The following is a 17,407-nucleotide window of genomic DNA, read 5'->3' as shown; positions in this document are numbered from 1 at the left end:
CCCAAGTTGGGCAAGCAAGCTCCTTTTACTTTCCGCCCAGATGATGTATGGTCATACTCGTCTCACACACACACAAAACATGAATCTTCTCCCCAGCAACAGGCTCCAAACAGAACAACAGCTCTATCACTGGTGTGAAGAAGTCTCCAGTTAAGCTAAGAGGAACCAGTTAATTTCTGTCTTTCACATTCCCCCCTTATAAAACCTTCAGTTAAACCCTTAGAGTTAAAATATTTTTTTAAACAATAAAATGAAAAGAATAAAAGAGATAAAAACCCTTCTGGTGTTAGGCACTGCCATACATGGTAAATAACATCATTTGGGTTACTGAGTTTAATCCCTTTTTCTGCCATCAGCACAGTCTTCTCTACATCAAATAGTATTTAGGAAATGACCATTGACTCTGGGACCACGTCTTCCCTTTAAAACACTATCTGCAGTTGCCCCTCTTAAGACAATGTTTACAAATCAGGTCAATTTGTGCCCTGTGCTCAAGGTTTGGATCAATATCATCAAAAATGTATTTTAGTAATAGATATGAGTTGTTGGATTCTGGGTAAACTTTGAACATGGCTATACTAGAGACATGATAGATCAGAAGTAATATTATAGTATCTGCGGGGTGATAGAGAATGGTTGTTACATCAGAGTTCCTGGTTATCTGTAGGAGACAGATTACTTTGGAATGTGCTGGGTGGATGGGAGGAAGTCACGGGAGTGCTATAGGTGATACAGGTGAATAGCTTTGGATTAGACATCAAGGGGGTTGAGGTCAGGTCAGGTCACCTTAAGGGAGGCAGAACGGTTGATTACTCTATCACTTCCTGTCAAACCATAAAATATGTTAGGATTGGAGAGAAGGTGGAGTGTCTAAATTGGAGTACATACATACACACATTACATAACATACATACATACATTACATACATAAATACGGTGGTGGAAACATGTGATGACTGAATGCAGCTGTAGCGACCCTTTGGGGAGAATTAAACTTTGTTAAGCTTCTCTATTGTCCGTCGAGTTATTGACTCTGAAAATAAGAACCTAACAAGGTCAAATAGATTAGAGTTACTCTCAGGATCAGAGTTCAACCTCTCCATTCACCAGGGCATGCTGAGAATAGTGTCAACATCTTTAGTACACAACTTCTTTACCCATGTCACAATTAGCATAACATCAATTGAAACAATCAATCCATAATACATGAATTGCTTCACTCATACAGTTAACAAACATACAAATCAATTGGTCAGTTTAAAAAAAAATATCATTCAGTTTACAAATCATAATCAAAACCCAATTAATTATCCAACCCAAAATTAAAATGCTTCAGTGATTCACATTTGTCCCAGTACTCAAAGTTAAAACCCCTCATCTTAGCACACACATTGACACTGCGGGAATGTCATTTATATTAATGTTGTAAGAGTTAAAATGCTTATTCGATCAAACCTCAAATTATTAGAATAGTACACAACTCCGGACAGAACAACCAGGTTGAGGGTCAGTGGCCAAAGCCCGCGAACAGGAATATTCCAAGGTCAGACAGAAGGGGGGAGTCAGATGCTATGATCGCCAGGAACTTTACTTTTGGTGTCTATTTTTAATTGTTGCGCTATTGGTGCTGCGTGTTGATGTTAGGTAGGCAGCTACAGTAACTGAATGATGTTAACATCTTCGGGTTTTGTTTCATTAAATGTATTTGATTTAATCTGGGTGCTTGTGTCACCTACTAACACCCTGGTACTACCCGTAGCAACCTTTCTCCTCAGCCCGAGAAAACACAGAGAGAATGGTATGTGTTGCAGATTACTCCTTTGTAGAAGTCCATAACATTAAATAAATAAAACATCCCATGGTTAATGCTGTAGATATTGTTATAAGGGAGTGTGAGACTATTGAAACATGTAACTTTGAGTTTTATTGTTATTAATATAGTTTAGAGTGCTGCTGTTGCTAGCTAGCATGCCTTTCTGTGACGCAGACGGTTAGCTGAACTGCCGACTGGTGCTGGCGTTGCATTATGGGAGATGTAGTTTGGTCCTCTACGGTCTGAATGGGATAGAGGTGATTTCACGTTGTAACTTATTTATGTTGCAGTGTTTTTGTACATGAGTTGTTGTATTTTGGTACTGTCAACACTGAAAGCACCTAGCAATGTATTGGGGATGTGAGACAGGATATTTGTTTTACCTTTCTTCATGCTCCTGTGTATAACAACTTGTCAGATGGTGCGTTGGAGACTGATGTATTCCTGTCCTGTCTTTTCACAATACTATTGCAGGTATGGTTCTATTGTCAAAGAATTAAGATTATACATGATTTGTATTAAGGACTGGTTATTTTATAGTATACATTATGGCTTTATGTATGAGTGTGATTGTGTGAGTCTGAGAAAACACAGAGAGAAAGAACAACTTGTCAGATGGTGCATTGGAGACTGTGTTCCTGTCCTGTCTTTTCACACTACTATTGCAGATCAACATAAAAGCCTAAAAGACAGCCGTGTTGTCGCTCTTCATTTCTTGGTTCTCCTGTGGTACATAGTATAGTATTCCCTTTCTGATCATGGTTATAATCACAGATCAGTACCCCAATGCATTCTTAATCTAAATTACTATACATTTAGCAGTGTGTAAACCTCTACAATCAACTTGATACCCCAAATTAAAGACAGGCCTAAATCAATTCTGGGCACAGTGGACCAACCTCAAATTAGAATCACTACCCATAATAACTCCATAAAGATTTTTTGTTGTTGTAGCCACACAGTCATAGGAAAATAGACTTAATACAGCCTACCCTTATTCAAAGGCAACACCCTCTCCTTCTTCCCGTTGGTCCGAATCACAAATAGGGCTATGAACCATAAACTTCATCATAATGATCCACATCTTCCTTTTGTGTGAACTCTCACTACAGGGAGAACTACAAGAAAGACACATGGCACAAATTGACAGACTTATCTCAGATGGTTAACGGAAGCGTTCTGCCAATCTGATCTTTTACCTGAGAAAATTGTACTCGGGGAGACTGCTCCTCATATCTAAGGAAGAAGGTCTTCGATCTACTCGATCATAAAGGGCTAGCCTCTAGTGAGTGTACTGTAAATTAGGCAGAGAATGATGAGTGGTATGCTATATGGCCATGAGTTGAGTAAATTTAACTTGGTATTTCATCGTGCACGGCACATTAAAAGGAGTCTGAGGCACAGCCGTATCCTGAAGTTCACCTTACATAGCTTATATAAACATCCTGGTATCACAGATTCACTCAGTATTTTCATAACATTGGCTACTCGTGCAATCTCATAAGAAGCAATTACCAGAGGAGATAACTTGAATAATGTGGAACTTCAAACTGTAGGGGAGATATGGCTGGAAAAACAGGTGACGGAGACAGACATAATATCCTCCCTTATCCCTCTGCTCTCTCCCCACGCTGGCAAGGCCACTCCAGCGTTCCAAGTACAGAAAACACCTGTTTCCAAAGGGTCAGTTGTGAAGTAGGTTCTCTCTTCCCTGTGTGGAATCTGAAGGCTGATACCGCACCAAACATTCACAGCCGGAGCCCGAGAGGAAGATGGGAAAAGCAGTTATGCTCCATTAAAACTCCATGCTCTTGATGCCCACTCAGGCCTGTCTTTCTCTCTGAGGACAGACGGCAACCAGAGAAGTTGACTGCAGGTGCTCCATCAACTCCTTTACTACCACATGGCCTCTAGCCTGGGTTGGGTAGGCTACCAGTACCTGACTGTTTTTGCAGTCAACAAGTACAGAAAACTGGGGTGTGGACAGGCCTCTGTGGTCTCCAATAGAACATTGTCTATATTATTTTCCGTTATCCCCTTCTGGAATAGAGATGAAAGTGAAAGGTACAGCTGTGCATTACTACTAACCTCTGTTTTGCTTTGTAACCCCCTTATCCCATACCCACCACACATACACACAAACAAAGACGCAAACTAGAGGTCGACCGATTATGATTTTTCAACACCGATACCGATTAATCAGACAATTTATTTATTTATTTATTTATTTAATATATATATATATACACACACACACACACACACATATTCCACTTGTTGGTGGTCTTTTTTGATTTAGCCGTTGCTGACCCCATGCTTACATCTTTATGACAAATAAGACACCTTGCTTTCCCTGGTGCCAATTCCATGTAACAGTCCCACACTGGTGCTCTGCTTTTCTCTGCCATCTGTAAAACACACACACACACAGCTCTTTTTAGATTAACTTAAAATAAGGTTGTGTTTCGTGTAGGCTTACACCACCTTGCCAATTTTATAACTGTGTAGATATCCATAGGACAAGGTAACTGATTGGCCAAATATAAGTAAAGATTTTTTTTTTTGTAGAGTGGATTTATGAAAATATTTGGACATACGTTACCTTATCCTAGTGAGATTTACACGGGTATCAAACCGCCGAGGCGGTTTAAGTCTGCACGAAACACTGACCTTATTTGTAGTAGATCAAGGCATTCTCTATGGAATACATGAACGGTAAAATAACGAAAGAACCCCTTTTCAAGTTCAGCCGCAGGTTATTACAGGAATTTTAACGCATAGACTCTCTCTCTAAAACATATACCTTTGACTATTATGAGCCTGCTGCTGCCTACCACCCCTCAGTCAGACTGCTCTATCAAATCATAGACTTAACTATAATAAACACACAGAAATACAGAAAAGTCTTAGTTCAAATCCGGAAACTATCATTTCGAAAACAAAACGTTTATTCCGTTCCGTATTTTATCTAACGGTTGGCATCCATGAGTCTAAATATTCCTGTTACATTGTACAACCTTCAATGTTATGTCATAATTACGTATAATTCTGGCAAATTAGTTCGCAAAGAGCCAGGCGGCCCAAACTGTTGCAGAGACCCTGACTCTGTATGCAATGAACGCTAGAGAAGTGACACAATTTCACCTGGTTAATATTGCCTGCTAACCTGGATTTCTTTTAGCTAAATATGCAGGTTTAAAAATATATACTTGTGTATTGATTTTAAGAACGGCATTGATGTTTATGGTTAAGTACACATTGGAGCAACGACAGTCGTTGATTGATTGTTTTTTATAAGACAAGTTTAATGCTAGCTAGCAACTTACCTTGGCTTACTGAATTCGTGTAACAGGCAGGCTCCTCGTGGAGTGCAATGTAATCAGGTCGTTAGAGCGTTGGACTAGTCAACTGTAAGGTTGCAAGATTGGATCCCCCGAGCTGACAAGGTAAAAATCTGTCGTTCTGCCCCTAAACGAGGCAGAATGTTCCTAGGCCGTCATTGAAAATAAGAATGTTCTTAACTTAAGGTATAGGGGGCAGCATTTTCACTTTTGGATAAAAAGCGTGCCCAATTTCAACTTCCTGCTACTCATGCCAAGAATATAAGATGTGCATATTATTAGTATATTCAGATAGAAAACACTCTGAAGTTTCTAAAACTGTTTGAATCATGTCTGTGAGTATAGCAGAACTTATGTAGCAGGCAAAACCCCGAGGACTAACCGTTCAGAATTTTTGTTTCGTTTTGAGGTCTGTGTTCAGTGAGTTCTCACTGGGAAACAATATTTCTTAGGAACTTGTTTTCAGTTCCTACCGCTTCCACTGGATGTCTCCAGTCTTTGGAATTTGGTTGAGGTTATTCCTTTGTGCAATGAAGAAGTCTGGCCATCTAGGAACTGCGTAACACTGTTGAGAGTTGTGCAAGACTTGAAAAGTAGCTTGGTTTGTTGTCTTCCTGTATTGAACACAGATAGACCCGTCTTCAATTTGATCGATTATTAACGTTTAAAAATACCTAAAGTTGTATTACAAAAGTAGTTTGAAATGTTTTGGCAAAGTTTACAGGCAACTTTTGAAATATTTTGTAGTGACATTGCGCAATTTGGAAGCTGTTTTTTTTCTGGATCAAACACGCCAAATAAATGGACATTTTGGATATATATGGACGGAATTAATTGAACAAAAGGACCAATTGTGATGTTTATGGGACATATTGGAGTGCCAAAAAAAGAAGCTCGTCAAAGGTAAGGCATGTTTTATATTTTATTTCTGCGTTTTGTGTAGCGCCAGCAGGGTTGAAATATGCTACTCTTTGTTTACTGTTGTGCTATCATCAGATAATAGCTTCTTCTTTCGCCGAAAAGCCTTTTTGAAATCTGACATGTTGGCTGGATTCACAACGAGTTTAGCTTTAATTTAGTATCTTACATGTGTGATTTAATGAAAGTTTGATTTTTATATAATTTTATTTGAATTTGCCATGCTGCATTTTCCCTGGCTTTTGGCCAAGTGGGACGCAAGCGTCCCCTATACCATAAGAAGTTAACCGACTTGACTAGTTAAATAAAGGTGTAAAAAAAATATATATTTAAAAATACTGATTTCCGATTGTTATGAAAACTTGAAATCGGTCCTAATTAATCGGCGTTCCGATTAATCTGTCGACCTCTAACACAAACCCTTAAAAGCGCATTGCTTAATTTTACCCACCAGGGGGAAAAGTGTGGTTGGTTAGAGCTATTTGCATGAGAGATCCTGTTATACTGAACTGGCTTCATATGACCCAGATTGGATGGACTGTGTTCCCTGGTCTCTATACACCAAGCCAGTTCACAGTAGATTGACAACTCCGATCAATGGATTTCACCTCAGCTTGAACGGAAAGCATATCATTATATTTGTTTTTAACTGAGGTCAAATATTTGCTATGGTTATGGGGCAGCGTTTATTACATTTTCCTGTGAGGGGAATCTGACCAGCGTGCGCCTCTTCCAATAATACTACGGATCCCTGAAATTGCTGTAAAGCCTGATGTTAATTTCCTTGGTAAATATTTGTTAATCTTCTCAATTTGAGCTCTAAGGTTCCTGCAAATTCAGTATTTGACGAAGCATAATACAATTGTAGGATCTTAAATTTGATCACTCTTGTTGCTGAGAATTTTCCTGCACTGCAGAGAATGCAGATGAGCTTCGCAATGTACATAGATTCACAAAAAATATTAATAGTATTGGACTTTTAATGTAACCTAGTTTTGCCCAGCTAACTAATGGCCTAACCACCAATCAAGCAACATTATGGACTAAACATTCACCCAGTCCTCTGGGTTTCGCCTGCTAAATAAGTTCTGTTATACTCACAGACATGATTCAAACAGTTTTTAGAAACCTCAGTGTTTTCTATCCAAATCTACTAATAATATGCATATCTTATATTCTGGGGATGAGTAGCAGGCAGTTGAATTTGGGCATGCATTTCATCCGGATGTGAAAATACTGCCTCCTGTCACCAAAAGTTAAGTTACAGTTTTTGTAGAACGGCATCTTCTCATACTTATACGAGAAAAATCACATGATCATTAAGGTTACACTTTTACATTATCTCTATCAGAGATCCATTCCTGTTACTGAAACATGGTATCGTACTTTAAGAGTTTTAAATGAAAATATGAGATAGTTACAAAACTGAAATGGTTGTTATATGGTAGGCCTAGTTTACATGTACATTCAAAAACATTTCCAATAACAGTAGATGTCTAAATGTGTGCTGTGTTAATTAACACAGGTCAGGCAAGGTTTCCATAAAGGAGTCTTAAACACTCCCACTGGGCACACAGTGGTTGAATCAACGTTATTTCCACGTCATTTCAATGAAATTACGCTGAACCAACGTAGAATAGACATTGAACTGACATCTGTGCCCAGTGGGCTGTGACTTCTGAGAGAGGATGAGGTTATTCTCCGCTCCTCCTTACAGCAGAAAGTGTTACTCTACCTGGTGGCATACAGTTTTCAGACATAGACTCTATATTGAGGAAGCAGGGAGGAGATACGATTCAGTCATTTTATAAATCCTCAGAAAAAGTTCACAATTACTATTAGAGTAGTAGAGAAGTTGGAATGTTTTATTAAAAGTACCTAAATCCTTACATTAGTTATATTACAACGTGTAAATGTAAACCACGAGAACGTTGCATTGTACACACTGCAAAACACAATAATCATAGATGGCGCCGACAGACATGGCAGCTCTGCTTCTAGCGCCAAAGCAATTTCGCAGTATTTTGTTTGGTGTTATTTCTGTCATAAAAAAATCATTAAAAGTACAAGCATTTTGCTACACCCGCAATAAAACCTGATAAATATGTGTATGTGACCAATAAAATGTTATTCATACAGAAGGTAACTTTTCACAGTTCCAATATTAGTGAATAAAGGTTGACTGCCACCTAGTGGTCAAAAACAAGCTATGCCAAAATACAGAGGACCCTCTCCATTTTGCTTGTATTCAACATGGTAAAAATTCTTAATGTTATACAGACAAAATAAAAATGACTGATGTACGAATTCACAGTACAGTTAAATAAGATTTTCACTTAAGCATACAGGCTGTGGAAAAATGAGTCAACAACATTAAGTTCCAACTGTCATATTTGCAAGTGTGATATCCCCATTGTTATCTTTGGCAGTGTTCTTTTTGTCCTTAAGAATCTTGGACATGAGCTTCTCATAGAACCATTGAATATCCTGTGTGTCCTCCGGCCACTGCAGGTACTCCCTCTTCTGGGCAAAGGTCCTAATGCATTCATGTTTCATCAGTCTGTAATGGGGGACATTCCCCACGACCACCATGATAAGAACATCTCTGAGCTCCTCCAGCATCCTGCTCTGAGCCAGGGTAAAGGCCTCCAGGCACCAGTCGTCCTTGAGGAACTCTTTAGAGACGATACAAACGGTCTTCCTGCTCCCCCATATGGCGTCCCTGATATTGAACAGGTGATCTTCACCTGGGATGAAGTCTCTGACCTCGAAGCAGCAGCGGAGGACGTTTCGCTCCGCAAACTGAGAGTCTAGTCTGTTCAACAGGGCGGTTTCTACACACTTGTAGTCGTTGTTGCTGAAGCATAAGTAAGCGTCATACCGAGGCCCACCAGCCGGAGAATCCCTCCTAGGGCCCTCAACGATCCTGGCGGTCAACTATTTGTAAACTTTGAAGAGGAATCCACGGAGACGAGCAAAAACGATTGATCCGAACTTGATCAGGATGATGAGCGCTGTGCAGCCGATGAAGAGCCTCAGCTCCTGAACCAGCCTCTTATCATCCTCCTCACACGATTTGACTGAGCTGTAATTCAACAGGCTGATGCCATGGAGATCTGAAGGAAACTCACAGCTGATTTCATTCATGTCAGGAAAAGTCACATTTGTCCCTTTCAGCCATGTCAGAAAGGCCACATTCACAGTGAAATTGATTCCTATACAGGTTGATCCAGCTGAGAGAATGGAAAGCTTCTGGGTCAGGAGAGGCCAGGAAATTGTAAGAGAGGTCAACTGTTTTGAGACTGGAAAAATGTCTGGTTTGAGGTATGTGAGTGAGTTGAAGTGAAGATCCATCTCTTCCAGAGAGATGAGGCCTTTAAATATACCATCTGGGAGAGCCTGCAAGGAGTTAAAGCTTAAATCCAGACTTAAAAGCTTGCCAAGATTTTCAAATACATGCATATACTCTCCCCGTTTCACTCAACTTTGAACATAAATCCAATGACATGGTGCCATTTTTCGTTGATTTCACGTTGAATTCACGTTAGTTGACAACTCAACCAAATGTAAATCAAAAATAGACATCGAAATGATGTCTGTGCCCAGTGGGATGAGAGCATTGGGCAATTCAATTAGGGCCTCAATTTATTTGATTTGGCATAACTCTTATCATATGAGTAAAAAGGGGTATCCTGACACTTTTTAGGTAAACAGCTGAGTGATCGGGTTCGAGAAATGTAACCATTGATGGAACAAGGACTTACCATCTGAGAGTTTTGAAGCTCTACAGTTTTACTTTACAATTACAGTGTTTGCAAACAATTGAGTTAGACAAGCTTACATGTTGGGTTATGATGGGGTTAGTTAGACATAAGCTCGTGAGGCATGTATTCATTATATTTTTCAAGAATCAGAAAATGGATGTAGGCCTACCAATCCCAGATTCGCCCTTTAAATGTACTTCTCTAGAGGCTGCAATTCTGGGACATTTTATAAGGTTGCCAGCCAAAGAACTGTGACGTGTTAATTGACTCCAAGATGACAGCAATTGTTCATGTCTGGTGCTTCAATGCGTATTGGTGTCTTTGCATTGTAACCATTCACGTCTATAATTTACGGTCTAATTTGTTATAGTCGACATACGACCCCCCAAAACAATAGTCTGGGTACCAATCTTTTTAGCTAACATTCCACAATTGACACTTGTGTTGGCACAATAAGAAGTGGAACGTTAACTAAAAATACTGGTAATAGCTGAACTGAGAGGGCAAACAGGCTACCATTTTTTTCTTCTTCTGATATTTATCAACTATTGGCCAACACAATAATGCAATGATTAAAGTAGGCCTAAACAGTAAGTTAAAGGTAAAAGTTGTGTTACCTGAAGTCATGCGCGCGCTGATAACCCAAATATGCCTCGAGCTGGTGAGTAAGTTTATGGGATAGGTTACACCCCTCTCAGATAAATCAAGTACTGAGCGAGTCCGTTTAGCATGGCCCGGTGCCCCGTGTAGGTGGAGATTTTATTTTACGACGGAACGAATCCCCCTACTGTTTTTCATAAATTCCTCCCCAGACACGGGGAGGATCTAACTGCAGACATCATCTCTCAGGCCCCCCGCTATACTGCCACCTACTGGTGGGAATAGTTGATAGACATCATCTCTTAGGCCCTTAATCTTTCAGGCCCCTCTCCAATTCCAGGGGCCTCATTTATAAACGTTGTTTATGCATAAAATCTGCCCCCAAAACATGCGTGGGCCAGTTTCATGCAAAAGTGGGAGTCTATTTCCTATGATGTATTTCATTTCCATCATCATTGCAGAATACATTCCTCACCTTTACTGACTGATGGTTTCATATGAGCTAAATAGCCAACAACAAGTTAGGAAGGCCATTTGTCCCATCTCTCATTTAATTGGACCCACTTTACAGTAGTAAATTGATAAGTTATTTAAAGTATTTTGCTCTATTTGACCCAGTCTGAAGCGCAGTTAATGGTAGAACAGATGGTTCACCTTTTCCAATAACTTTTGAAGGCTACGTTTAAATACTATAATGTCAGATTTCTCGAGTAGACAATATTTCCTTTATAAACATAGATAAATATAATACATAATAGTGCATTCAGAAAGTATTCAGACCCCTTCCCTTTACAACATTTTGTTATGTTACAGCCTTATTCTGTAAAATGGATTATTTATTTTCCCTCATCAATCTACACACAATACTCCATGATGAAAAAGCGAAAACAGGTTTTTAGAAATGTTTGCAAATGTAAAAAAACAACAGAAATACCTCATTTACATAAGTATTCAGACCCTTTGCTATGAGACTCGAAGTTGAGCTGAGGTGTATCCTGTTTCCATTGATCATCCTTGAGATGTTTGTACAACTTGATTGGTGTCCACCTGTGGATTGGAGTCCACCTGTGAATCATGTAATAACCAAAAAAGGTTAAACAAATTGAAATATATTATAGCCACCCTTTTCCTTGATGACAGCTTTGCACGCTCTTGGCATTCTCTCAAACAGCTTCACCTGGAATGCTTTCCCAACAGTCTTGGAAGGACTTTCCACATATACTGAGCACTTGTTGACTGCTTTTCCTTCACTCTGCGGTCCAACTCATCCCAAACCATCTCAATTGGGTTGAGGTCGGGTGATTGTGGAGGCCAAGTCATCTGATGCAGCACTCCATCAATCTCCTTCTTGGTCAAATAGCCCTTACACAGCCTGAAGGCATGTTGCGTCCTTGTCCTGTTGAAAAACAAATGATAGTCCCACTAAGTGCACACCAGATGGGATGGCATATCGCTGCAGAATGCTGTGGTAGCCATGCTGGTTAAGTGTGCCATGAATCACTGACAGTGTCTCCAGCAAAGCACCCCCACACCATCATATCTCCTCCTCAATGTTTCACGGTGTAAACCACACATGCAGAGATCATTAGTTCACCTACTCTGCGTCTCACAAAGACAAGGCGGTTGGATCCAAAAATCTCAAATTTAGTCAGACCAAAGGACAGATTTCCATCGGTAAATTGTCCATTGCTCGTGTTTCTTGGCCCAAGCAAGTTTCTTCTTATTATTGGTGTCCTTTAGTAGTGGTTTCTTTGCAGTAATTCAACCAGGAAGGCCTGATTCACGCAGTCTCCTCTGAACAGTTGATGTTGCGATGTGTGTGTTACTTGAACTCTGTGAAGCATTTATTTGGGCTTTAATTTCTGAGGCTGGTAACTCTAATGAACTTATTCTCTGCAGCAGAGGTAACTCTGGGTCTTCCTTTCCTGTGGTGGTCCTTATGAGAGCCAGTTTCATCATAGCGCTTGATGGTTTTTGCGACTGCACTTGAGGAAGTTCTTGAACATTTCTGCATTGACTGACCTTCATGTTTTAAAGTCATGTTGGACTGTAATTTTTCTTTGCTTATTTGATCTGTTCTTGTCATAATATGGATTTGGTCTTTTACCAAATAGGGCTATCTTCTGTATACCCACCCCTACCTTGTCACAACAAAACTGATTGGCTCAAATGCATTAAGGAAAGAAATTCCACAAATGTACTTTTAACAAGGCACACCTGTTAATTCAAATGCATTCCAGGTAACTACCTCATGAGCGGCAGGGTAACCTAGTGGTTAGAGCGTTGGACTAGTAAAAAACCAGAATATCAAGTATGAGTTAAACACAAGCATTAAGATCCCCTCAACAAAGCATGCAATCTGTAATACTATGCTAACATTCATTTAGTCATTTTCATTCAAGTAAATAGAAATACATTTGCCAAAATACATTTTTTACTCCTGTCTATACAGAAATAAATAAAATACTTCCACATACTTCACCAGAGACCATGATTTAGCCACAGAGCAGCATTAGCTTATTTTAAAGCTGTGAATTGGTTCAAATCACAAGCGTGTAGATCTATATACCGAGTTGGGAAGCCAGCAATTTGAGTAGCTCTCGTGGCATTAGGCCTAGTTGATTATTGAGATGTGGCTGTTAGTGAAGATAATGTGTCTTGAATATAATTGCAAATGTTGAGACAAGAAGGGGAGAGGTGTGTGACAAAGATATTGGTATGTCTCTCTCCAAAATACGCTCAGCTCTCCAGAATGAGCAGAGCTGTCTCCCGCCAATTCTTGCTCATTCATTGTTTTATTGTGTTAATTGTTTGCCTTTTGATGGTTTATTTTTAGACATTCCACATTATATATGTCACCAGTTGTAAATTTACCGTTAATTCCTATCATTTGGTTGCATTAATGTCTGTTAATTTCTGTTAATGTATGGATTAATCAGGCCTACAGCCATTTACCATTCTCACAACCTGCTACACGTGTGAGAAACACATTTGGTTTATTTCATACCATCATTTACAAGCTTTGTCAATTTTTTCATTGTATTTTGTTTGGGACCTCCATGTGAGCAATGAGCATGTGTCTGGTTTCTCTGTCCTTTTAATGTTGACGGAGCATGCGTGCCTGAGCACGCATAGATATAAGCTAACTGTCCTTCTGCGCACAAATGTAGGTATGTGCCCATTTGGGGATTTGTCTGATTTCTGAGTGTCTTAACTCGCCACCTCAAGCTGAGCTTCTCAGTCATTTTGTCTTCACCTCACACAGTAAGTCAAATAATTGTATTTTTCTAATACTTTGTGAATGATAATAGTTCCTCATAGCATATGAAAAATCTTTCCACCCCCCCCCCCCCAATAATCACCATGCCTCAGTGTGAGAGGGCAAAATGTAATGCTCTGAAGATCCCATACAGTGAGTGCCTTAAGAAAGTATTCATACCAATTTACTTTTTATACATTTTCTTGTGTTACAGCCTGAATTCAAAGTGGATTAAATAAACAAAACATCTCACCCATCTACATACACAGACTCTGCTATTTCAGCCACACCCGTTGCTGACAGGTGTATAAAATAAACCACACAGTCATGCAATCTCCATAGACAAACATTGGCAGTAGAACGGCCCGTACCAAAAAGTTCAGTGACTTTCGATGTGGCACCGTCATAGGATGCCACTTTAGGTAGTCTAGTGGTTAGAGTGTTGGGCCATTAACCGAAAGGGTGCTGGATTGAATTGGATTGACAAGGTAAAAATCTGTTGTTCTGCCCCTGAGCAAGGCAGTTAACCCACTGTTTCCCGGACGCCAGAGACTTGGATGTTGATTACTGATTCAGAGGGGTTGGGTTAAATATGGACGAGGTTTTCCTCTAGGATTTTGCCTGTGCTTAGCTCCATTCCGTTTCTTTTTTTATCCTGAAATACTCCTCAGTCCTTAACAATTACAAGCATGGCCATAACATATTGCAGCCACCACTATGCTTGAAAATATGGAGAGTGGTACTCAGTAATGTGTTGTATTGTATTTGCCCCAAACCTTGTATTCAGGACAAAAAGTGAATTGCTTTGTCACATTTTTTACAGTATTTCTTTAATGCCTTATTGTTTTGGAATATTTGTATTCTTCTTTTCAATCTGTCAGTTAGGTTAGTATTGTGGAGTAACTGCAATGTTGGCCTCATGGTGAAATCCGTGAGCGGTTTCCTTCCTTTCCGGAGTTAGGAAGGACGCCTGTATCTTTGTAGTGACTGGGTGTATTGATACAACATCCAAAATGTACAGCAAAGATGGGAAAATCATACTGTAAACTATATTACAGCATCACAGCTGTAAAGCAAAATCACAGTATTAAACTGGCAACTCTGGTGCCAGTATAACGCTGTAAATATGCAGGGAAATACCTACAGTAATATACAATTGTTTTACAGTACTAAGCAGCACTGCAGGTTGTCTTTAGAAGCTCCTTGAAATGTAATATTGTAAGAAAAACAATATGTGAAGAAATATACGTGAACATAACATGAATTTCACATGAAATGCACAATAACCACAAAGAACAACATTTGAAAAGAGCAATATTACAACTCCAGATAGCAGGGGAGAGAAAGAGAGGAACAGAGAGAGATACAGCGATAAGAACATTGACAAATACTGGCCAATAATGTACTTCACCATACACACACCAAAACATCAGAATAGGTCATTCTTGAAAATACAGGATTATGTAAGCAAAAAATTTAATCTAGCCTCCCGGGTGCCACCAGAGACCCTGGGTTCGCGCCCAGGCTCTGTCGTAACCGGCTGCGACCAGGAGGTGCACAATTGGCCTAGCGTCATCCGGGTTAGGGAGGGCTTGGCCGGTAGGGATATCCTTGTCTCATCGCGCACCAGCTACTCCTGTGGCGGGCCGGGCGCAGCGCGCGCTAACCAAGGTTGCCAGGTGCACAGTGTTTCCTCCGACACGTTGGTGCGGAGGAAACACTATTAATACTATTACTATTACTATTACTATGACTACCACTATTACTATCGCTACTACTATTACTATTACTATGACTATGACTACTACTATCACTACTACTATTACAATGACTACTACTATTACTATTACCATGACTACTACTACTACTACTATTACTATTACTATGACTACTACTATTACTACTACTATTACTATTACTCTGACTACTACTATTACTATCACTATTACTATGACTACTACTATTACTATGACTACAACTACTATCACTATTACTATGACTACTACTATTACTATTACTATGACTACTACTATTACTATCACTACTACTATTACTGTTACTACTACTATTACTATCACTATTACTATTACTATCACTATTACTATGACTACTACTATTACTATCACTATTACTATGACTACTACTACTATTACTATCACTATTACTATCACTACTACTATTATTATGACTACTACTATTACTATCACTATTACTATTAATATCACTACTACTATTACTATCACTATTACTATTACTATCACTACTACTATTACTGTTACTACTACTATTACTATCACTATTACTATGACTACTACTATTACTATCACTATGACTACTACTACTATTACTATCACTATTACTATCACTACTACTATTATTATGACTACTACTATTACTATCACTATTACTATTAATATCACTACTACTATTACTATCACTATTACTATCACTATTACTATTCCTAGCACTATTCCTATCACTATTACCATCACTATTACTATCACTATTGCTATCACTATTACTATCACTATTACTATCACTATTACTACCACTATTACTATCAATATTACTATTACTATGACTATCACTATTACTTTCACTATTACTATTACTATCACTATTACTATCACTATTACTATCACTATTACTATTACTCACTGGGTAAAAAGGCAGATGACAACAGACAAATAAAGTTTGTGTTCATCAGGTGTGTCTGTTTGTGTACTTATGTGTTGGAATGTTTTACACTCAAACTCCTTCAGGTCTGCGAGAAAGTGTCTAACATGTGGGTTAATTGCCAACGGCTTCCTCTGAACGACCTTTCTGGTCTTGCGGCTCACTCCTGCTTTCGCTGTGCATTTGGTTCCTTCAGGGTTTGCTCAAGCCAGGAACCTGCACAACCCAACATAGAATATATTAAATCAGTTGAGGCATTGAAAAAATAACAATAAGAAATATCATTTCAATGTAACTAACAAATGCTAAATGTAAGTGTTGGATCAATGAATGTTCAATGCTTACCTCTGTATCAGCCCCAAGGTTGCAGAGGCCAACTCCTGGTATTCTATATTAAAAACATAGAAGGTGCTGAAGAGCACAAAGGGCAGCAGCAAAGTTGGACTCACTGTCCAAATCACAGACCACTCTCCCCTCGATCGTCGCCATTCATTTTGAGGAATATAATAGAGTATTTCCTGAAATACACAAAAGTGTGTGTGTTAGTGTATACCTACTAGATATCTCTAGATAGGTACCACAATACTATATATTTCTGTTCCACCTTAAATCAAATAAATGTATTGCCAAGCATGATCAGCCTTAGTGTGTCTGGCAAAGGAATTTGCGCCTCAACATCAACCCGAGTTGCAATGATCTAAAATCACAAAACCTGCATATAAAAAATATTCAAATGATGTGTAATAGTATAATAAAACCATTAATCATATAAACATTATAAATATAAAAACACTATTCCTTACATCTTCCAAGAGGAACTGAGATTCGTCCTTCTCTTTGAAGTGGGTCATCAACAAAAGAATGGCAGCAGTGTCTGTTAGATCGTCATTGCCTCTGATGTCGATTTCATTCAGCAGGCACTGGATCTCTCTCCTCAGCTTGGTCTTTTGGCTTTTAAAAAAGTTGACAATTATCTTACCCTTGTTTAGGAGAGCTTGAGTCAGGGGACTGTCAATCACGATGCCAATGGGGGTAT

The 17,407-nt window shown here is 39.1% G+C and overlaps 1 pseudogene; it reads right to left on the bottom strand.

Moving 5' to 3' along the window:
* Positions 1-8,421: 8,421 nt before the first annotated feature.
* Positions 8,422-9,534, bottom strand: LOC109900804 (toll-like receptor 5; annotated as a pseudogene).
* Between the last annotated feature and the right edge of the window lie 7,873 nt (positions 9,535-17,407).

This window comes from Oncorhynchus kisutch, linkage group LG12, assembly GCF_002021735.2.
Source record: "Oncorhynchus kisutch isolate 150728-3 linkage group LG12, Okis_V2, whole genome shotgun sequence".
NCBI lineage: Eukaryota > Metazoa > Chordata > Actinopteri > Salmoniformes > Salmonidae > Oncorhynchus > Oncorhynchus kisutch.
The sequence above is the reverse complement of the archived record's forward strand: the minus strand, read 5'-3'. Positions and strand labels throughout refer to the sequence as shown.